Below are 22,910 nucleotides of genomic sequence, written 5' to 3'. Positions count from 1 at the left end.
TCTTATGCCGTCCAAGGATCGAACCTGAGTCCCCTATATTGGAAGGTGGATTCTTAACCGCTGGACCATCAGGGAAGTCCCTGTTGTGAGGGTTCCTGTAGTGTGGAGTCCTCAAACAGACCTGAACAAAGTAATGGATTGAGTATTGTCAGCAGTTATCATCACTAAGAAAAGCTCTCAGAAGCCAGCTCCCCAGGGGTCAAGGAGTTTGCAATTTCCTCCCACCACTCCTGGCGCTTAAAGCCAAACACCCTCTCAGAAGCAATAGACTGGCATGGCTCCCCTGGCTTGGCTGAGAGCACCCATCCCTCCACCCGCTAACCCCGAAGCGGTCTCTAGGTGGGGGTCCCATCCGGAAAAGCAGCTGCCAGGCCTCGGGCTGCTTCAAAGTTCACGGGCCATTAAGAGAGTCACCCTATCTTTCAGAGTTTTGGCTCCTTTTACTGCTCCTTGGAAAAGATACCAAGATCAACCTCACAGGTATGTTGCAAAGAGGAAGTGAGCTGTGTACCTACAGCACCTGGCACAAAGTCGGGAGCACGAGATGGCCCTAGTACCTCGCCAGGAGCCCCAGGCTCCGTCGGAAGCTTTCCAGTGACTTTGTCCCACTTGAAATCCCTCCCGAGCCGGGCCAAGCTCCCTCTCCACCTGGCTCCGCCTCCCTCTCTACTTGGCCCCGCCCCTATGAACTTGGCCCCGCCTCCTCTCCACCTGGCCCCCACCCGCACAGGCACTCCTGCCCCACTGGACACCTTCACTTCCTGCCACTCTTCAATCACACCAGGAACTCATTCTCACCCCCATGCCTTTCCTCTCCCTATCCTTCTCATTCATGTTTGCTCACTCTCGTCTCCCTCTCATGTATTCATTCATTTATACATTTATTCATAATGAATAAACGACCCCTTAATACTTGAGTAGTTTATTAAGAAAAGCAAGGACAGTCACCAACATGACTACAATAGAACCATCAAACGCAGGCAGTTAACAGGGATGCCAGCTAACCCACAGACCCTATTTCCTTTTTGCTAATTGCCCCGACAATGCCCTTTTATGCCTCTGAGGACCATGCCATCCCAGCACCCAAGGCTTGGCTTCTAAATATTATTCTGCATGGACAGAAACCAGAGCTCCTCAGAGGAACAGCTGACTCTAGGAGAGGGAAAGTACAAGAAAAGCTTAGAATTCTTGTGCCAGAAACTAAGGGCGGGCTCCAAGAATGATGAAGACCTCTCAAAAAGAGCCAGCTAGAATGGGTGTCCACTGGCCAAAACAGGCAAAATTGGAACCTCATGATGACTCTTTTAGAAACCAACTGTAACCCTTAAGAGATAAAATAGGGGTACAGAAGTCTAAGGTGATACAGATGAATAAGTAAGTGGGGGGAACGGGCAACTCTATTCCACCACAGCAGCCTCCAAGTATCTCCCCACAAACTCATATTAATTATTATAAGTTAATGAGCCAAATACTTATTAATTAACTATGCATGCATGCTAAGTCGCTTCAGTCATGTCCAACTCTTTGGGGCCCCAAGGACTATATCCCATCAGGCTCCCCATTCCATGGGATTCTCCAGGCAAGAATACTGGAGTGGGTTGTCATGCCCTCCTCCAGGGAATCTTCCTGACCCAGGGATCGAAGCAGGTCTCTTAGGTCTCCTGCACTGACAGCCAGGTTCCTGACCACTACCACCACCTGGGAAGCTCCATTAATTAACTTTATAACTTTAGATATTTTGTATACAGTACTTTATATATATATGTGTGTGTGTGTGTGTGTGTGTGTGTATATAAAATTGTATAGAACCTTATACACAGAAACTGGCAGATACCACCTTAACCAAATGGTCTGTGTTGACATGGCCAGGGACAAATCAAGGTCATGAGCTTTTGGAAAACAATGCTCTTGGAGGAACACAGCATCCCTTCCCTGGGATCCTGTCCCCAGGGCACAAGTCACATGGAAACGTGGAAATGTCAGACAAGCCTACTTGAAGGGTGGTCTGTATAGCAAGTGGCCTGTACTCTTCAAAAAGTGCCCTGGGGCGAAAGGCAAGGAGTCTGGGAGATGTTCTCCTTTCAGCTGTGTGTCTATCATCCCAAGAGCCCAGACAAGAGTATCGTGTACAATCAAGCTCCTAGTACCTAGGACAACGCCTGTGTTAGGAAAGCATGTACAAAGCATGTGCTCAGGGAAGTCTGTCGAATGGATTCACTTTGGACATGATCTGGCACGCTGATGGGCTCAGCACGGGGCTGGAAAACTTTCCCTAGGGGAGAGTTGGTATCCACCTGAAGTCCCAACTGGCCTTCCTGGCAGAGCTGCCATGAAGACCAAGGAAGGAGAGACAGGAGTGGGGCGGTGGGGCTGGTTTACTCTGCCTGGTCCCAGTAACCTTCCCTCTCGCAAGATCACAGAGATCCACAGCATCCTGTGGCAGAGACGGCAAAGGGGTCATTCCAGCCCCAATTTTGAATAAAGAGAAATAGAGAGCTCAAGACGCATGTCCACGGTCACACAGCAGAAGGCTAACGTGGTTAAGTCCTCTAAAGCGGCGCGGGAGAGCAAAGCAAGCCCCTCTCAGGGAAGACTTAACTATGACATGTACAGTGGGCAGGGTGTTACCTTTGATCTGTTTTGGAGGGCACATCCAGACGTATGTATGTTCACACACACACCCACATATGCACACCGACTGGTTTCATAGAGACCGTGGGTGTTGCATCTCAGGGGAAAATGCAAGATGTGATGTGCACATTTTCACACGGCACAGATGTGGTGGCAACAAGGGCTCTCTGAACATCACAGGGAATGGAAGGCAAAGGTGCAGAGAAGAAAAGGAATGAAAAGGAATAATTAGCAAGCGATCAAGGTAAGGCACGTGGCAAGAGGAAATAATTTCAAGTCCCTACCCTCCATTGTGGTGTTCCTGATATTGGGGTTGGGAGGGGTATCAAGGTGGCCTGCCCAGTTCAAATGCCGACCCAAACAGGGGTGCCTGCCAATATTCCATTTCTCACATGCTGCCGTCCAGTTTCTACTTGTACTCCTCCATGGACACGGTTCATTTCTGAGCAGAGCCTGGCTGCTGGAAACAGCTTCTTTATCCTAACCAAGCATTTGTGTAAACAGAAGCCTGCTTGTCAAGTATTCACTTGACCCTTTGCCAAGTGCACTAGAGTTATTACTTTACTGACTCAGCCTGAGAGCCCTGCAAGATGGGTTGTTATTCCCACTTTATTCCTAAGGGATCTGAGGACAGAGAGGTCAAATAACTTGCCCATCAGATACCATAGCTAGAGAGAGGGCAGGGCAAGGGTCAGAATCCAGGTCTGCTGGCTTCTGAGCCCAGGTACCTTCCAATATACCAACTCCTTCAACTTTTCCTAGAACCACACACTGAACCCAACAAGATGGAAAGAAATGAGTCAGGAAGAGTTGGTTATTCTGCTTCTTTCTAAACATTTTACATAGATTAATTCAATAATCAAAACAGCCCTTCCAACTAAAGCCATATTAACAGAGATATGAGAGCCATAGCCAGGGAGGTGATAGTACCCAAATGTAACTGTGCATCCCTTTGGAAGGAATCCTGCTGATTTGAAGCTTGTCAAGAGGATGACAACTGACACATAGAGGGCCCGAAAACCCCAGGGGATCTAGCAGGCCCTTCCCTAAAGGGTTCTGTGTTCCCACTTCCTGCAGCCTCATCATGCAGCCAACAAACATACAATATTTACCCCAATATTTAAACAAGCCAAGTTTCCTGGAGTGGGTAGCTATTCCCTTTTCCAGGGGATCTTCCTGACCCACGGATTGAACCCAGGTCTCCTGCAATGCAAGAGCCACCAGGGAAACCCTAATCATTATATATATATATATATATACATTCAGTTCAGTTCAGTTCAGTCGCTCAGTCATGTCCGACTCATTGCAACCCCATGGATTGCAGCACGCCAGGCCTCCCTATCCATCACCAACTCCCAGAGTTTATTCAAACTCATGTCCATTGAGTCAGTGATGCCATCCAACCATCTCATCCTCTGTCGTCCTCTTTTCCTCCCACCTTCAATCTTTCCCAGCATCAGGATCTTTTCAAATGAGTCAGCTCTTCACATCAGGTGGCCAAAGTATTGGAGTTTCAGCTTCAACATCAGTCCTTCTAATAAATATTCAGGACTGATTTCCTTTAGGATGGACTGGTTGGATCTCCTTGCAGTCCAAGGGACTCTCAAGAGTCTTCTCCAACACCACAGTTCAAAAGCATCAGTTTTTCAGTGCTCAGCTTTCTTTATAGTCCAACTCTCACGTCCATACATGACCACTGGAAAAACCATAGCCTTGACTAGATGGACCTTTGTTGGCAAAGTAATGTCTCTGCTTTTTAATATGCTGTCTAGGTTGGTCATGGGGCTTCCCTGGTGGCTCAGATGGTAAAGCGTCTGCCTGCAGTGTGGGAGACCCATTCGATCCCTGGGTTGGGAAGATCCCCTGGAGAAGGAAATGGCAACCCACTCTAGTACTCTTGCCTGGAAAATTCCATGGACTGAGGAGCCTGGTAGGCTATACAGTCCATGGGGTCGCAAAGAGTTGGACACGACTGAGCGACTTCACTTCACTAGGTTGGTCATAACTTTTCTTCCAAGGAGTAAGCGTCTTTTTATTTCATGGCCGCAGTGATTTTGGAGCCCCAGAAAATAAAGCCTGTCACTGTTTCGATTGTTTCCCCATCTACTTGCCATGAAGTGCTGGGACCGGGTACCATGATCTTAGTTTTCTGAATGTTGAGCTTTAAGCCAACTTTTTCACTCTCCTCTTGCACTTTCTTTAAGAGGCTCTTTAGTTCTTCTTCACTTTCTGCTATAAGGGTGGTGTCATCTGCATATCTGAGGTTATTGATATTTCTCCCGGCAATCTTGATTCTGGCTTGTGCTTCATCCAGCCCAGCGTTTTGCAAGATGTACTCTGCATAAGTTAAATAAGCAGGGTGACCATACACAGCCTTGACGTACTCCTTTCCCTATTGTGAACCCATCTGTTGTTCCATGTCCAATTCTAACTGTTGCTTCCTGACCTGCATACAGGTTTCTCAAGAGGCAGGTCAGCTGGTCTGGTATTCCCATCTCTTTAAGAATCTTCCACAGTTTGTTGTGATCCACACAGTCAAAGGCTTTGGCATAGTCAATAAAGCAGAAATAGATGCTTTTCTGGAACTCTCTTGCTTTTTCGAAAATCCAACAGATGTTTGCAATTTGATCTCTGGTTTCTCTGCCTTTTCTAAAACCGGCTTGTACATCTGGAAGTTCTTGGTTCAGGTACTATTGAAGCCTGGCTTGGAGAACTTTGAGCATTACTTTACTAGCATATGAGATGAGTACAACTGTGCGGTAGTTTGAGCATTCAATATTTAAAACAGCTCTATGAAGTAGGTACTATTATTTTTTCTCATTTTCATATGAGGAAACCAAGGCTCAGAAAAGTTCAGTGACTTGTCTGAGGTTACGGAGAGGTGACAGTCCTGGGATCTGAACAGGGGCAGTCAGGATCCAGAGCCTTGGCTCTTAACCACTCTCTGTGTTTAGACGCCAGAGTCCTCAAAACTTTGGAGGTCACTGACCCATCTAAACATCCATTGCAAACTCCAAGATCTTTTCCTAGAAAAGTGCACACATTTAATTTTGCATTCCATCTTAGTGGTTCACACAGAGGTTACTTGAGCTTGCCTGCATGGGTGCTAAGTCACTTCAGTTGGGTCCAACTCTTTGTGACCCTATGGACCATAGCCCGCCAGGCTCCTCAGTCCATGGGATTCTCCAGGCAAGAATACTGGAGTGGGCTGCCATGCCCTCCTCCAGGGGATCTTCCCGACCCAGGAATCGAACTTGCGTCTCCTGTGTCTTCTGTACGGACAGGTCGGTTCTTTACCACTGAACCACCAGGGAAGCCCATTTGAGCTTACTGAAGCCCAAGTAAGGAATCCAGGTTGAAGGCCCTCCTCTAGGCAATGAGCAGTATTTGAGAATCTTTGAATAAGGTCATGTCAAGATTTTTTCCAAAACCCAGTTTGGAGGTAGGGAGAACAGTGGAATAAGGGGAAGCCAGCAGTAGGAGGGGCAGTGAGCAGTTACAACAAACATGAGCACCCCATCTTGCACCCCATGTTGCCATCTTGCACCCCATGTTGCAGCCAGAGTCATTTTAAAATCGGAAACCAGGCCATGATCTGCTCACTTCACTGGCCTCTGGCTCCTGAAAGATGTCTTCACTCGGGGTGGGGGGAGCACAGGGCCCCAAGGCTTCACAACCCATCCAAGAACAGCGTCTCTGACTCAGCATCAGATCCAAGCCCCAGGATGCAAACAGCCAATCCAGAAGGGCACACGCTGTGTGATTCCATTTATGTAACATTCTTGAAATGATCAAATTATGGAAATGGTGAATAGATGAGTGGCTGCCAGTGGCGGCGGGAGGGGGTGGCAGGGAGGGAGGGAGGTGTGGCTATAAAAGGGCAACATGGGGATCCTCAAGAGGAAAGGACTGCTCCGTGTCTCACTGTGGTCGTGGAGACAAAGAACTGGACACGTGATAACGTTAAATTAATAAGGATCAGGCTAACAAAATGAATAAAAATAACATGTGCGTGCGTGCTTGCCTGTAAACACATGCAGACAAGTAGAAGCACACAGGGGCTATCTGAGGACGACCAGCGGATTCTATCAATGTCAATATCTTGGTTGTGATATTGAACTACAGTTTTGTAAGACATTATCACCCTTTGCAGAAAGAGCATAAGGGACCTCTCTGTATTATTTCTTACAATTTTGTTGTGTTGTAGCTTAGTCGCTCAGTCATGTCTGACTCTTTGAGACCCCATGGATGGTAGCCCACCAGGCTCCTCTGTCCACGGGATTCTCCAGGCAAGAATACTGAAGTGGGTTGCCATGCCTTTCTCCAGGGGATCTTCCCAAGCCAGGGATCAAGCCCAGGTCTCCCGCATTGTAGGCAGATTCTTTACCTTCTGAGTCACCAGGGAAGCCCTCATTCTTATGATAATTACCATAAAATTAAAAGTTTAAGAAAATGCACATACAAAAAAATCCCAAACCACCCAAATCCCGCTAATGATCTGGGTCCTGAGACCCCAGTACCATTCCTTCCTATTCCTGCCCTCTTTCCCCAAAAGCCTTTCATCCCAGTGGCCCTCTGAACACTGATATACTCCTGTCTCTTTCCTCCCTCGAAGCCTATACACCAGGAAACACCATCCAACAAGGGCTCCTTCTGCGACTCCTTATCTCAGCACCTTGTTTATTTCTGTCATACACTTATCACCATCTCTAATCATATCACTGAGGTTATATGTGTGAATGCTTATTTTATTTCAAGATGTGGATGGCAAAGATACAAAGCTTTGGTGACAAAAATGTTTTCAACGTTCCCAGATCAAAACACACCGTGGAAAAAAAAAAGCAAGCAAGCAAAAGATTAGCAAAAAAGTAGCAACCTGCATTCTAGAAAGTGAAGGGCCTTCATATATAAAGTGGTCTTACGAATCAATAAAACAAACATCTCTTTGAGAAAAACAGCTGTGGTTATTGCTTTGTCCCCTGTGTCTAAACAATGCCTGACGTGTACACAGTGTGTGCTCATGAAACATCTATTAAATGTTGGTTAAAATTCAACCAAAGTGGAGACAATAATCTGTTTTTAAACATGGAGTATGTATCAAGCCTTTGCTCATTCCAACTGCTATGCATATATAATGCTTATTATGTACTTGTAGGACTTGGTTCTAAGTGCCTACAACATATTGAGCAATTTAGTTCTCACAAGTACTGTTAAAATCTCCAGTTTTAAAAAAATATTTTTATGTTATTTCTTATTTGAATGACATTTATTTTGGCCATCTTCTACTAAATTCAGCTATTTTCTTTTTTCTTATTTTTTTGGTTTCATTTTAATTTTTAAGGTTTATTTTTTAATTAAAGAATAATTGCTTTACAGAATTTTGTTGTTTTCTATTAAACCTCAACAGGAATCAGTCATAGGTACACATATGTCCCCTCCCTCTTGAACCTCCCTCCCATCTCTCTCCCCATCCCACCAATCCCCATTTAATGATGAGGCCACGGAGGCAGAGAGGTTAGGGCACTTGCTTGTGGGCACAGAGCTAGGATCTGAACCCAGGCAATCTCACTCCAGAACCCATGCAGCTAACCACTGCCTCTCGAAACACAGTTCCTGAAGTCCTGGCATGCGGCGTTACCAGTCCTGCTGGCCAGAGGGGAAGCCTGAAGCCTCTAGAAGGCAAGTGACAAAGCCAAGGTCACGGAGTTAGGAAGCAGCAGAGTCGGGGGAAGCCTGAGCCAAGAAGACAGAAGCACCCAGAGTGTGCCGGCGGGAGACACGCTTAACTCACTTTTGATCTAATGTCAGAAGCCAGCAGGGGCATGGGAGCCACCCATCCTGAGCCCAGCGGGGTGCACAGGCCTCCTACTCTTCCCTCTCTTGGCTGCAGACCCAGCGGAGGGAGGGGTGGCAGTGGAGGGGGTGGATCAGCGGACAGGATGCAGCCAGCCCCAAGAGGCACGTGCAGAGCGAGCCCAGGACAGCAGGGCCGCGGGGGGACCTCCCCCGGGAGCTGCTGACCCCTGAGACGCCACAATCTGAAGCCGGCCGGCAGCTTCCCTTGCTCTCCGGGACAGCTGAGCTGGTCTGGCAGGGGGCCAGGAGGGAAGGGAAGACACAGCCTTCCCAGAACTGCTGCCCAGCGAGGGTTCCCGGAACCAGTGGCCGCATCAGCTGCCCCACCCAAAACAGAGGCTGGCCAGGCCAGGGCTCCGAGGTGGCCTGGCCTCTGCCTGCCTGCTCCCCTCCCAACCCGAGAGGGGAGGGGAGGGGGCACTGCTGGAGGGCTGCCTCTGCTGCCACCAGGAGCAAGAACCGGATACCTCACCCAGGAGCTGCCAGGCTCCCTGTGTACCTACTGTGTGCTCCTGTCCTCACCAGGCTCCCGTGTACCTACTGTGTGCTCCTGTCCTCACCAGGCTCCCCGTGTACCTACTGTGTGCTCCTGTCCTCACCAGGCTCCCGTGTACCTACTGTGTGCTCCTGTCCTCACCAGGCTCCCCGGGTACCTACTGTGTGCTCCTGTCCTCACCAGGCTCTCCGTGTACCTACTGTGTGCTCTTGTCCTCACCAGGCTCCCCATATACCTACTGTGTGCTGCTGTCCTCACCAGGCTCCCCGTGTACCTACTGGGTGCTCCCATCCCCACCAGGCTCCCTGTGTACCTACTGTGTGCTCCCATCCCCACCCACTCGCCTGTGCCCCAAGTGTTCTTTTTTCTCTTTCACTTTATTATTTTTGGCTGTGCTGAGTCTTCGCTGCTGCTTGGGTGCTTTCTCTTGTTGCAGCAAGCGTGGCCTACTCTTCATTGTGGTGTGTGGGCTTCTCACCCTGGTGGCTTCTTTTTGTTGCGGAGCATAGGCTGTGCGTGTGTGGGCTTCGGTACCTGTGGCACACGTGCTTAGGTGCTCCGCAGCATGTGGAATCTTCCCGGACCAGGGATTGAACCTGCATCCCCTGCACTGGCGGGCAGATTCTCATCCACTGTGCTACCGCGGAAGTCCTGCCCCATGTATTCTTGTTGCAGGTGCTTTCTTAGCACTTACTATCTGCCAGCTCCTACAGATGTGGAAAAGGACTTCATTCATTCATTCACTTCTTCCTCCTTGCCTTTAACAAATATTTGAGCCAGAAGAAAAGTTACTGGAGGATCGGGGGCACAGAGGTGAGACTATCAAAGGCTCCCTCTGGCCTGGGGGGCGGTCAAGGGCAGAAGCAAGGGCCCCATGAAGAGGCCATTGGACTAGCCCAGGTACTATGTCTCAGGTGTGCCAGGGTTGTATGGCAGAAGAGGTAAGAATGGGTTAAATTCTAGATCTGATTTGAAGGTAAAGTCAACAGGCTTTGCTGACAGAATGGAGTTTGAGGGCTGGGCCAGAGAAAAGGGGATTAGAAGGAGTAAAAAAAAAAAAAGATTCCTAGGGACTTCTCTGGTGGTCACAGTGCTTAAGAATCCATCTGCCAATGCAGGGGACGTGAGGTTGATCCCTGGTCCGGGAAGATCCCACAGTGCCGTGGGGCAACTAAGCCCATGTTCCACAAATACTGCAGCCCACGCTCTGCAACAAGACAAACCACCACAACAAGGAGCCTCATTGTGCACCGCGACTTAGAGTAGCCTCCGAGGGCAGCAACAAAGACCCAGCACAGTCAATACATAAACAAGCACATAAATAAATAATTTTTATAAAGTGATCCTGAGGGCTTTGGCCTGAGCCATTGGAAGGACGGAGGTGCCACCCACCAAGATGGAGTGGACTGAGGTCAGGCACCATCAGATACGTGGGAGGCTGTGAGGATGGAGTTGTCAGTGCTGAGAGGCGGGGAAGGTCCCCATGGTCCCACAGGGTCGGTGGGGTCGGGCAGCGTGGGTAAGTGAACAAGAATCCCCCAGGGGAGAGGGGGCGGTATGTGGAGAGGAAGGAAGAACGTGTCCCAGAAGGCACGTGGCCCCGCCAGGGCAGGGAACCTGCCTCACCCTCTGTAAGGAGACAGCTAGGCCAGTGCTCGGCACAAAGCAGGAACTCCATAAATGAGCGTGTATACTTGACTTTGTTCCTGTCTTTACACTGATACAGTGCTTCCTTAGAGACAGGTGCTGATCTAGAATGCTTAAGGACCCCTGTGAGATGAATACAATGGTGAAACCCATTTTACAGTTTCTAAAGGAGCCTAAGAGAAGGAGGGTGTGGTCCGTTTCCCATCCACAAGACAGGCCCTGGGCTGCAGCGATGGGTAAGGGTCACTGAGGATGAGAGCAGCGAAATCAGCAGGGCTGGAGGACAAAACTGTCTACCACGGATGGTAAGCAATTCAGATCCCATCCCCAAGACAGTAGGGAGCCACTGAAGGCTATGAAGCAGGAGGGGAGCTGCTTTCCAGAAAGTTCACTCTGACCTGTGTGTGAATGACCACAGGAGCACCTGACAGAGGAGCGGGTGCTGCCGGAGCTGCAGAAAAACAGGCAGCACCAGCTCTGTCTGGGAGGTGGACGTGGCAGAACCTGGTGATGCCTAGTGGCTGGGAGCTGGGAGCGGCAGGTGGCCTTGGGCTGGGGCATGGGCAGACGGATGGATGGTGGGGGGATGCCGGGAAGAGGTGTGGTGTTGGTGAGTCCAAATGGGTGATGGACCCAGGAGACATCCAGGAGACAGTATGTCCTAGCAGCCTGGAGCTCAGAGAGAAAGCTCACGTTGGAGGAGACAGGTTTGTGGGTCATCATCTGTAGCTCAAACCCAGGGTTTGCTGTGCAGAGTAAGACACAGCCGCATCTGAGGGGCAGGGGAGGGCGGGTGACTGTGGACCTCTTTCATGGGACTCGCTTGGGCCAGACTCCCAGAGTGAGGGTTACCATCTCAGGGACGGGCTGGCACCCTACTCCAACAGCCACTTTATGTCAATGTGGACACTCAGGTTGGCTGTGGACATGTTGAGTCCAAGTGTCCACAGGAGAGGCATCTGGGTGTCTCCACCTAGCATTCTGGAAGCCACGTCCATCCTCAGAAAGTACCAGTGCCCCCCAGGAAGGAAGCTGAGACTGAGGGACCTGCATGCAGACATCGCCTGCTGAGGCCTAACGGCCAGTCTCCATCACTCTGCAAGCCCTTCTGCTGCTTCGTGTCTCTGCCCGCACTTACTCCTCATAGCCTATCACTCACGCACGCCTGCTGTGCACTGTCCAACCCCACCCCCCCCCCAGAGAAAGCCAGCTCCTACAAGGCCAGAGGCTATGCCCACCCTGTTCGCTGCTAGAGCCCTACAGACTAGCACAGGGCCTGGCACACAGCAGGGGGTGTTCCATAGATATTTGCTGAACGGAAGAATGAATGAATAAATGCCCCCTGGCTGTGTGCAGTGAGGTCTGGCCAGCCAACCCTGATGGAGGCAGGGATACAACTCCCAGAACTGGTGTTTTCTGTCTTTCACTGCTGGATAAACATTGACCAATCCGGGCTCAGAGTCTCCTTGAATACCCCGATGCAGGCACCACACAGATCTTGGCCATCCCAGAGGGGAGGAGGAGGCTGACCTCCCAAGAGCTGGTAATTGAGGCATTATCATGATTAGTGCTCACTGCCCTGAGACACAGATACAAGATGTCTGGAGCTCTAGATGCTGATTAGATTTTGGCCGTCTTAGTGATAGTCACGGCTCCTGGTGCACCTCCTTCCTAAGGTCACCAGAAGTCACCATGATTTCCCCCAGTTCCTTGAGTCTTCAGAGATCAGGCCCTGGGCCCCTCTGCCCATAGGGCCCACCCCTCTTCCCCAGCTGAGGAACACGGAAGGTGCAACTATTATCATTCCCTTTGTAGACAGGGGGAAACTGAGGCCCAGAGAGGTTCAGAAACCTGCCTGAGGATGCACAGCTAGTCAGCGGTGGGCCTGGGAAGTGAACCCAGATCTTCTGAGTTACAGTACAACACCTGGCCTACAGGAAGCAGCCATAAACTCACTCTTTTCATATGCCACTCTGTTTTCTTCTCCCAGCAAGCCCCGTGTGGAAGATGTGGTCAAACCTCCCCTGCACAGAAGAGGAAACCGAGGCTCGGAGGGGTTCAGTAATAGTCCCCAGGAAGCGATGAGCTAGAATTTGACCAGGATTCCCAGGTGGCATAGTGGTGAAGAATTTGCCAGTCAATGCAGGAGACAAAGGGACGTGGGTTTGATCCCGGGTCAGGAAGATCCCCTGGGGTAGGAAATCGCAACCCATTCCAGTATTCTTGCCTGCAAAATTCCATGCACAGAAGAGCCTGGCAGGCTACAGTCCATGGGATCACAAAGAATTGGATATGACTGAGAGCACACACGCACACACATTCTGTTTGCCCAGCCCTTGCAAGGAGCATGTCTCAACAGTGACCAGGACTTTGCCCCTGAGGCAAACCTCGGTCTGCAGACAGGTGGGGTTGGGGGTGGGGCTCTCCTTGGAGTTCTTTCTGTTGTCTCATCCCTAATCATTCTTGGCCTGGTCAGGGACGCCCGTCAGTCCTGTGGGGCGACCCATGTGGGCAGGGACCCCAGAGCACCTAAGACACGGAAGCTTAACTCTGAGCATGGGCTCGGCACAGACTGACTGGGAGACCTTGGCAAGCTGGGGTCCTTGGGGACCACAGAGCCCCGACTCCTTATCGGCGAAAGGAGAGCAGGACCACTTTGCCTCCTGGGGTGGCTGAGGAGTGGGAAAGGGACCATGGCTGGCATGGCTGGGCAGAGAGGCCGAGGGCAGAGCTGATGGAACAGGTGACAGAGCCCGTCTCCCAGCGCCAAGTGACCACTCTGCAACCCTGAGTACACGGCAAATGCCGGGACACACAGACGGGGTCTCAGAGTACAGGCTGAGCGAAGGAAGCTGGGCTTGGAAGTGTGATATGTGCTCCATTTAGATAAAGCCCGAAAGGAGACAAACCAATCTTGGGGTTAGTGATTGGGAGAGTGTCCTGGGAGAGGGTGGGGCGGGAGAGAAACTTCTGGGGGAGGTGCTGGTCGCGCTTCGTTTCTTGATCAGGTGATATGTGCTCGTGTTGACTTTCTGAAGCTGGGCCCTCACCTGCATGTACATTGCAATAAAAAAGAAAAGGAAAAGAAGAACAAAAAGGATGAGATGGAAAGGAAGAGAGCAGAGGAGAGTGTAGGAGGTGATCAGGGTATGTCAGCGAAGGTCGCAGAACAGCCAGTTCTCAGGGCTGGTGGATCCCCAAAGACCCTGGAGTCCACAGCTGGTAAGACTGCAGGTCCCTCGAGGCCTTTGCACAGCACCATCAACACTCCGGCTACTTGCCCCCAATGACGGGGCGCTCACTCCCTCTGGGGGCAGCTTCCAGCCACCTCTCGTGGCCACGGAGAGTCACCTCCCCCAGCATCAACTCAAACATCTAAGAGACTTCAGACGCACGACCTCAGAGAGTAGAGAGGGGACAGTGGTGAGCACATGTCTAGCCCTAACAGGCAGCCGCCCACCACTCTGCTTTGCACCACGTATGTGAAGGCCTAGGCATCACTAGGACTCTCGATTTTCCACAAGAAGCTAGAAATCCAGATTTTTATGTATATTACTTTGATTTTTAAAAACCACACACCACATTTGTGATCCCCTTTGGCTTACAACCACCAGCTGATGTCCTCTTGTGGGGCGGGAGGCCTGCAGGGCGGTTTGTGTGCTGAGATGTCAGGACCCCCAACAAGAGGAAAGGAGCAACAGGTGAGACCCCCTGCACCTTCTCTAAGCTCCGGCACCCCCAAACGTTCCCTTCCTTCTGTCCCTCTGGGATGCAGTTGTTATGGTGATGAGAGGAAGCAGGGCTAGAGGCACACCATCACCGCCTGCTCTTGTGTGGCTGAGCTGCAACACTTTGTCAGTGAGGAATTCCAAAATTTTGCAATCCCCACTGCCTTCCTCTCAGCAGGGGCAGACAAGAGGAGGTCAAAGAACAGTCCTTACAGCCTCCCCGCCCCGCCCCACCCTCCCCGATGTGCCATAGGCTCCCCACTTCCCTCGGGCCATTTCCTCTGCCTCTGGGTGCCCTCCACCTACGCACCCTCACAATGTTCCTGGTCAAACTCTACCTCTTTCCTCTGCCCACTTCACAGCTCTGCACGTCTCTCTGTCCCAATATCCTCTCCATTCTCATAAAGGGTGAGGCATGCCTGTCATTTCTCTGTCTTTCCAGACTAAAAGTCCTCCAGGGCAAGGATTGTGTCTTACTCATCATGTCTCTTTGCAAACACGGGACTCAGCCAACCAATGCCTGCGAAACTGAAGCTGTCGGCTGCCTCATCACGGGTGAGCTCCTCCCTCCAGGACTTTGTACATGCCATTCTCACTGCCCGAATGCTGGTCAATATTTACACTAAGTGACTCATTTGAGTACAGGTATGTTTACAAGGTCTTTCATATTCACTACGTTATTATTTTCACAAAAACCCTAGAGAAGGGCAAAGCAAGTCATATCCCCATTTTATGGTTTAGGAAATTGAGGCCCAAAGAGGGAAAATGACTTGCCCAAGATTGCTGAGCAAGTGAGTTGCAGAGCTGAGACTAAGATGCAAGTTTTGTTTTGCTTTTTTTTTCAAACTCATCTAGGTACCAGAGCAGCGTCAAAAAAAAAGTCCAACAACTTTAGAGGGGAAGAAAAGAAAATAATTGGAAAATTAGTCAAGGAAAATGCAAATAAAGATAACAGGTATAGAAATATTATTGTTGTTGTTGTTTGTTGTTGTTTAGCCACCAAGTCGTGTCCGACTCTTTTGCGACCCCACAGACTGTAGTGTACCCGCCAGGCTCCTGTGTCCATGGGATTTCCCAGGCAAGAATACTGGAGTAGGTTTCCTTCTCTATTTCCTTCTCCAGGGGATCTTCCGAACCCAAGGATCAAACCCGTGTCTCCTGCATCGGCCAGTGGATTCTTTACCATTGGGTCCTATTAATACTGAATAAAATGGATTTCAAGACATCAAAGTATTAAAAGAGAGAAAAGTAGCTGTTTTATATTGATAAAAGGAGCAACTCACCAAGAAGGTGTAAAAGTCACGAATTCTCTTCTATTCATACATTCTATTTACATGCACCAGAAAACAAAGCTTCCAAAAAACGAACCAAAAAACTAAGGGCTTCCCTGGTGGGTCAGTGGTTAAGAATCCGCCTTGCAGTGTGGGGGATGTGGGCTGAATCCCGGTCAGGGAACTAAGGTCCCACGTGTCTTGGAGCAACAAAGCCTGTGTGCCACAATCAGTGAGCCTGCATGCCACAACGAGAGCACTTGGGTGCTTGTGCTGTGACGAAAGATCTAAAACTTGATATAGCTAAATAAATATCTTATAAATGACATCTTTTAAAAGCTGAGAGCAGGTCAAGGAAAAATGAACAGAGCTCCCGTGATAGTTGGAGATGAAGCAGGTAGAGAAAGCTACATGAAAAACATGAAAAATACAAATAAGATAATTAGTAAACATGACCTAGATAGATATATTTTTAGAACTTTACACCCAGCCAGAAATACACATCTTTTCAACTACAAGAGGAACAGACAAAAAGACTGATCAGAAAATCCTACAAAGAAGATCTTGACAAATTTTCCATCACTGATGTCACAGAAGCTACAAATACTGACCACTATGCCACAGAAATCAACCACCAAATATAACTTAAAAATTCCATCCACCTTAAAAAACTATAAACATAGAACAATTTAATCAAAAAAGAAACTATAAACTATTTCAGTAGTGAATGACTTTGTGTAACAAAAACTGTGTAATAGTCATAGCCGTACTTAGAAAAAATTATAGCCCGAGGTAGATTTATTAGGAAACAAGAAAAACTGAGAACAATTGTTAGCCACAAACAAGGAGTCTCAGAAAGGAAGAAACCCTTACTGGTAGCAGCTCATGTAGAAGAGGGGCTTCCTGGGTGGCTCAGAGGTAAAGAATCTGCCTACAATGCGGGAGACCCAGGTTTAATCCCTGGGTTGGGAAGATCCCCTGGAGAAGGAAATGGCAATCTGCTCCAGTGTCCTTGTCTGAGAAATCTGATGGACAGAGGAGCCTGGTGGGCTACATTCCATAGGGTCGCAAAAGAGTCGGTCACTACTCAGTAACTAAACAGTAGAAGGGAATTCTGGAGGATTTAGCTGACAAATTCAATACCAGCCCCAAGTGGTATATGGCCACTGCAAAGTAGGACTGCAGGTGGTATCAACAGAGGTATGGGTTCCAGACCAAGGAGGTGATAGTCTCCTCCCTCCTTTCTGAGGGGGGCAGGCTTTGGGAGAGTCAATGGTTTTTATGCGGGGCTCTGACCAAGTGGATCATGTACAAAGCCATTTGAACAGGAAGAATGACAATGAAATATGGCTGTGTTGTCTGAGAGAGAACCATTAAAGGGACTTCCCTGGTGGTCCAGTGGCTAAGACTCCATGCTCCCAAGGCAGGGGGCCCAGGTTCAATCCCCTATCAGGGAACTAGATCCCACATGCCACAAGTAAGAGCCGGTGCAGCCAAATAAATAAATACATAAATGTTTTTTAAAAACAAAAAGAGAGAACCATTGGACTGGATTGGAGGGCAATGTCTACAACCTCCAAGGAGCAGAACAAAAGCTAGAAAGTGAAAGCTCCTGGAGAGCTGAGCTGGCTAACTCCCAGGAAACATCTTCTCCTCGTTAGAGCTGTCCAACAGCAGGAATCTGGCTTCTAGAAGGCCTGCTCCCCAGAAGCAAGACTGCTGGGAGGCCAGGGGCGGGGGGTTGGTCTGCGTGCTTGGAGGGCTGCCCCCGCAGAGGACTGGCATCCCTCCTCTCCCTCTCCGGAGAAGTTTCATTTCCTCTTTTAAAAAGAGAAAACACTTTTCTGGCTGTTTCAGGAAACCCTCAGCCTTTCCACAGTTCTCCAAAACAGTCCTTGGTGACTACACTCCCTTATTTCTAACCAAGAAAACTAGTGCTTTTAAACTCTGTTCCGTGGGCTGGATGGCTCAGAATAGTGGTTAAACTTTGCATACTTTTCCAGCCTGAGATTTGAAACCAGATTCTGCCACTTCTAAGTTGTGTCGCCAGGTTAAGTCTCTTCCCGGAGCCTCAGTTTCCTCCCCAGGGAAATGGGGAGACACCCATGCGTCTACCTGCCTCCATGTACCACGATGCCTGATGGGGGAGTTGGTCCCCCACTGCCTGCACCCCCACTGTGCCCCCTCTGCTTTAAGGTGCCCTCCCTGTCTGCCATGCTGGGGAGGATGCTCACCGGCAAAATAATCTGTAAAATGATCTGCACAATGATCGGATCACCTGTGATCTCGAGCCTGGCCTGACCACGTGCACAAAGGTTATCCATGGCAGGTAAGCACTAACAGTGGATGGTGACAGGTGGGCCTTTAGCATTTGAATAGTTTGCATGATGTGCTTAAACACAGTGGTAAAAGCTGAGGACCCTGGAGTTGTCGGGTTCACAGCTGTGTGACTCCTGGACAAGTTACTAAATCTGCTGCCCTGTCTTTTTTTTATATATCTGTAAAATCTGGATGAGAGCAGTTCCCACCTTCTACGGTTTTGGCACAAGATGAATGAGGTAATGCAGGTGTCTGGCTCCTGCTGGCCTTTCTGACCTCTCTCCCCTCCCCTCTTCGCCTTCTTTCAATTCCGTCCAACCACATCAGCTTCCCTGTGCTGAGTCAGACATACCTCAGGGCCTTTGCACTTGCTGTTCCTTCCGCCGGGATCACTCTTTCCCCAGATATCTGCCTTTCTATTTCAGGTCTTAGCTCAAAGCTCACCTCCTCCACTAGACAGCCAGCCCCACGAGAACCCTGGCTTCTGTGTCAGTTGCTGCTGTGTCCACAGCCTCCACACGCTGGCTGAGTTGAGTGCAAGCAGCAAGCCCCACGCAGGCACTCGAGACGGCATGCGTGCCTGTCACTTTTAGCTTTGCAAACGGGATCTGCAGGCCAGAGGCTGTTAGTCCCTTTACAGTCTTGTTGCTCAGAACACCTCCTCCTTTTCAGGAAATCTGTTCCACCAAGCCCTGGAGGGCCAGGCTTCTCCTCCCGTCACCAGGATCTGTCTCCTCCCTCTCTCCGGGAGGGAGAAGGAGGGGGACTCAGACACCAGTTCAGAGGGTGAGCTTGCCCAGTGAGTCATAGCTCCCACGCCTGCTTTGGTGAAGATCTGGATTTCTTTAGTGCCAATGAGGAGGTGAGGAGGCCTGAGGGGGCCCCAAGAATGAGAATGAGTCAGTCGGAGGCAAACCCGAAACCTCAGAGGCATCACCACTTCTTGGAAAGGCACAGATGTGCGCACGTAGAAGAGTGCACCCAGAGTGGGGGCAAGCAGCAGGCCCGGAAGCGGGGCCAGTGGGCTGGACAAGACCTTTTCTAGCATCCTCTGTGGTTTCCTCCATCTGGCCTGCTCCTCCAGGGCCCCTTGGCCTTCTAAATGTGCCTTCTCAGAGAGGCTCCCCCAACTCCGCCCGCATCCTGCTCTACTTTCTTCCGAGCACTGTCTCTATGGGACATGACACGACACTGCATAAGACATGTTCTCCCGCAGCCCAGGCGTGTTTCCAAATTCAGAATTACTCAGATTAGAGAAAGGTCATCTTGTATAAAATATACCATCCATCATAACGATCCCTGCCCCGCACGGGGCCCGAGGAGCACCTCGTGATCAATCACATGTACATCTCTGCAGCAAGACACATGAGCCTTCACACCATGGGGAAGAAATGAAGACTCCAAACAGCCTCATGTTTAGTTCATGTCAGGTCTTGCTTCCAACTGAGTGATGAGAACACTTCCAGTTTTCAGAGCTTGTGGATTTCGAATGCTAGATAAGGAGTGACCCACTCCAGTACTCTTGCCTGGAAAACCCCATGGACGGAGGAGCCTGGTGGGCTGCAGCCCATGGGGTCGCTAAGAGTCGGACACAACTGAGCAACTTCACTTTCACTTTTCACTTTCATGCATTGGAGAAGGAAATGGCAATCCACTCCAGTGTTCTTGCCTGGAGAATCCCAGGGACGGGGGAGCCTGATGGGCTGCCGTCTATGGGGTCGCACAGAGTCGGACACGACTGACTCAACTTAGCAGCAGCAGCAGCAGCAGATAAGGAGTGTAGGTCTGTGCGTGTGTGTTTGTGTACCGCTTGTTTTCACAACTCGAAGTCAAATTCCTGGAGGACGAGGACTCTGTGCCAGTCCTCTGGCACCTTGCCTGGCATGCGCGTGTGTATGACTAAGTCGCTTCAGTCGTGTTTGACTCTTTGCGACCCTATGGACTGGGTAGCCCACCAGGCTCCTCTCTCCAGGGGATTCTCCAGGCAAGAACACCTGGGAAGCCCTGCCTGGCACACAGGTGCCCAATAAATATCCAAAGAAGAAATGAATGAGGAAGTCGGGAGCTGGATATGAAGAAGTGACTCTGTCCTCACTGGGGAGAGAAACAGCAATCACAGAGCCGTGGGCAAGGTCTCTCGAAAAAAATCGTCTTACAAATGCTGCCCCTCCCCCTCCAAATACCCATTTTACTGACAAGCAAACTGAGGCTGAGAGGTTAAGCAACTTCCTCCAGATCCCACAGACAGGAAGAGTAAGTTCACAATTGAATCTGGGGCCCCTGACTTTAAACCTGTGCCTTTCTCTCTGCCTCAGGCTCAGAGAAGCAAGGCAACAGGGAATACAGCCCATCAAATGCAAGGTCCCGTGGTCTGTCCAGGATCCCCCACCTCCACTGGGGTCCTCCCATCCACATTCTTAACAGGGCAAGTTTGGACAACATCTAGGCAGGCCATCAGCCTCTCTTCTAGCCGAGCCAAGGGAAATCTGGTCAAACAACTCTGGGCATGTCTCTGGCCCTAAGGAATGCTCCCAAAGATGTCCCTTTCAGCCACCCCGGCAGACTGGCATGATGGGAAAGGACACAGGTTGGGAAGGAAAGCAGGTTCAAATCCCTCCATCTATCACTCCCAGATACACAACCTTAGGCAAGGCTACTGTGCACATCTCTGAGTCTTGGTTTTCTTACCTGTAAAATGGGTGGATAGACTCAATGCCTGGAGAAGGCAAAGGCACCCCACTCCAGTACTCTTGCCTGGAAAATCCCATGGATGGAGGAGCCTAGTAGGTTGCAGTCCATGGGGTCGCTAAGAGTCGGACACAACTGAGCGACTTCCCTTTTACTTTTCACTTTCATGCATTGGAGAAGGAAATGGCAACCTGCTCCAGAGTTCTTGTCTGGAGAATCCCAGGGACGGGGGAGCCTGGTGGGCTTCTGTCTATGGGGTTGCAGAGAGTCGGACACGGCTGAAGCGACTTAGCAGCAGCAGCAGCAGCAGCAGACTCAATGCCATCCAATGGGATTTATTTATTTGCTTAACAAATACCCAGTACTTACTGCACACCAGGCACTGTTCTGTATGCCTGACGCTTATGAATTCAGTTCATCACTACAAAAGGTGTAAAGTAGACATAATAATTTCACAAATGGGGAAACTAAGGTCCTGAGACAGTGGCTCCATAAGAAGTAGCACATGGACATCCCTGTTCAGTGGTTAAGAATCCGCCTGTCAGTGCAGAAGACATGGGTTCGATCCCTGGTCCGGGAAGATCTCACATGCTGCAGAGCAACTAAGCTTGTGCACCACAACTATTGAGCCTGTGCTCTAGAGCCTGAAAGTTAAAATGGAAGTTGCTTGGTCCTGTCCGACTCTTTGCAACCCCATGGACTGTAGCCTCCCAGGCTCCTCCAATCATGGGATTTTTCCATGCAAGAGTAATGGAGTGCGTTGCTAGTAGCCGCAATTACTGAGCCCACACTCCACAACCACTGAAGCCCGTGCTCCGCTATAAGAGGAGCCACCACGATGAGAAGCCCTCACTCTGCAACAAAGAGTAGCCCCTGCTCTCGCAATTAAAGAAAGCCTTCTCGACTCAGCCATAAACAATAAATAAATAGAAGAATGATAAGAGCCAGCATTTGAACCTGGGCGACCTGGCTCCAGAGTCCATGCTCTTAACCTCCAAGCTATACGTCTTGACAGGTGACAACAGACAGGAACACTGACTGTGGATGTATTGTGTGTTGGAAATTGCGCTAGGGAGTTTATAAAACATGATGTCATTAACTCACAAAAGCTCAGTTTTACAAATGTGAGGAAATGAAACACCCAGGGGGCTTGTGTCTCTGGTTCCACTCCCAGGTGGCATCAAAGGCAGTGGGCATTTGATCCCGAACTCTCTCCTCTGAACTCTCTCCTCCATCTGGGGGTAGGGATCGGGGTTAGGGGACGCTTGAGAAAAGGAGATCCAGGAAAGGGTCTTTCTTCTCACATCCCTGATACTTTGTCTCAGCTCTTTTTTCCGGATCTGAGCACCAGGAAATTGTGAATGACTTCGGGGAAAATTCCTGTCTGTCTGGGCTTTCTGCAACCATGGGCTTTAGTTGTACAGATTTCTGTACAGTAAAGCGCATCAGTCACTGAGTCACTGCCCAGAATTCGGAAATGCTCAGGTCATCATGGACCTGCTGGGAACTGAGTGTGTTGTAATCCGGGCTACAGGCTAGTGCTTCTCCCTCCCTGCGAACTTCCCACAGCCTCCCCCAAGATTTGACTCTAGATATCCAGAGTGGGGGGTCCAGGAATCTGCATTGTGATTTTTTTGGTTTGGGCAAAAGTAAAACACATTGGCCTATACTCCTCTTATGGCATGCAAGGCCTTTCATGACATGTCCCACCTTTCCACCCATCACTGGCTTTCCCCCCTTTACCCCAATCCCTGCACGACCCCTTAGCCTTTATCTATGCTGTTTCCACTGCTCAGCATGCTGCTCCCTCTCATTCTGCATCTACCAAGCTCCCCCACTTCTCTCCCAGGGCTGGCTCACAGGTCCCTGCTCCACGAAGTCCGACCCATTGCCTCATGAAGGTTGATCACCCTCACCTTGTGCTTCCTCTTTCTCAGAGCTCTCCCCTGCCCCCACAACCCCTTCACCCAGGGGGAGCTCCCTGAAGGCACACACCAGTGCCCTGAACAGCACTCAAGCAGTGCCCAGTGGGAGCCCAGTGAGGGCTAATGAGTGAATGAATGGCTGGGGTAGGTCATCCCCCTACCATCCCCCTCATCAGGCTCATCTGTACTCACGGTGGGTCTAGCTGACTTCAAGTGGCCTTTGCAGGACTCTGCAATGCCCTGACTGTGAGAGAAACCCACACTAACATAAACCCGAGCCTCAGTTTCCCCACTGAACTTGAGGATTTTCTTAAAGGCTCTGATGTCCCAGCAAATGCCTGGTGTTCCT

At 50.0% G+C, this 22,910-nt stretch overlaps 1 protein-coding gene across 3 annotated transcripts in view; it reads right to left on the bottom strand.

Moving 5' to 3' along the window:
- The window catches only part of IL4R (interleukin 4 receptor), a 73,909-nt gene that overhangs the window by 26,341 nt on the left and 24,658 nt on the right, over positions 1-22,910 (bottom strand). The window lies entirely within an intron of this gene.

The sequence above is a fragment of the Odocoileus virginianus genome, chromosome 33 (genome assembly GCF_023699985.2).
Source record: "Odocoileus virginianus isolate 20LAN1187 ecotype Illinois chromosome 33, Ovbor_1.2, whole genome shotgun sequence".
In the NCBI taxonomy this organism is placed as follows: domain Eukaryota; kingdom Metazoa; phylum Chordata; class Mammalia; order Artiodactyla; family Cervidae; genus Odocoileus; species Odocoileus virginianus.
This window is presented reverse-complemented; position numbering and strand designations above follow the sequence as displayed.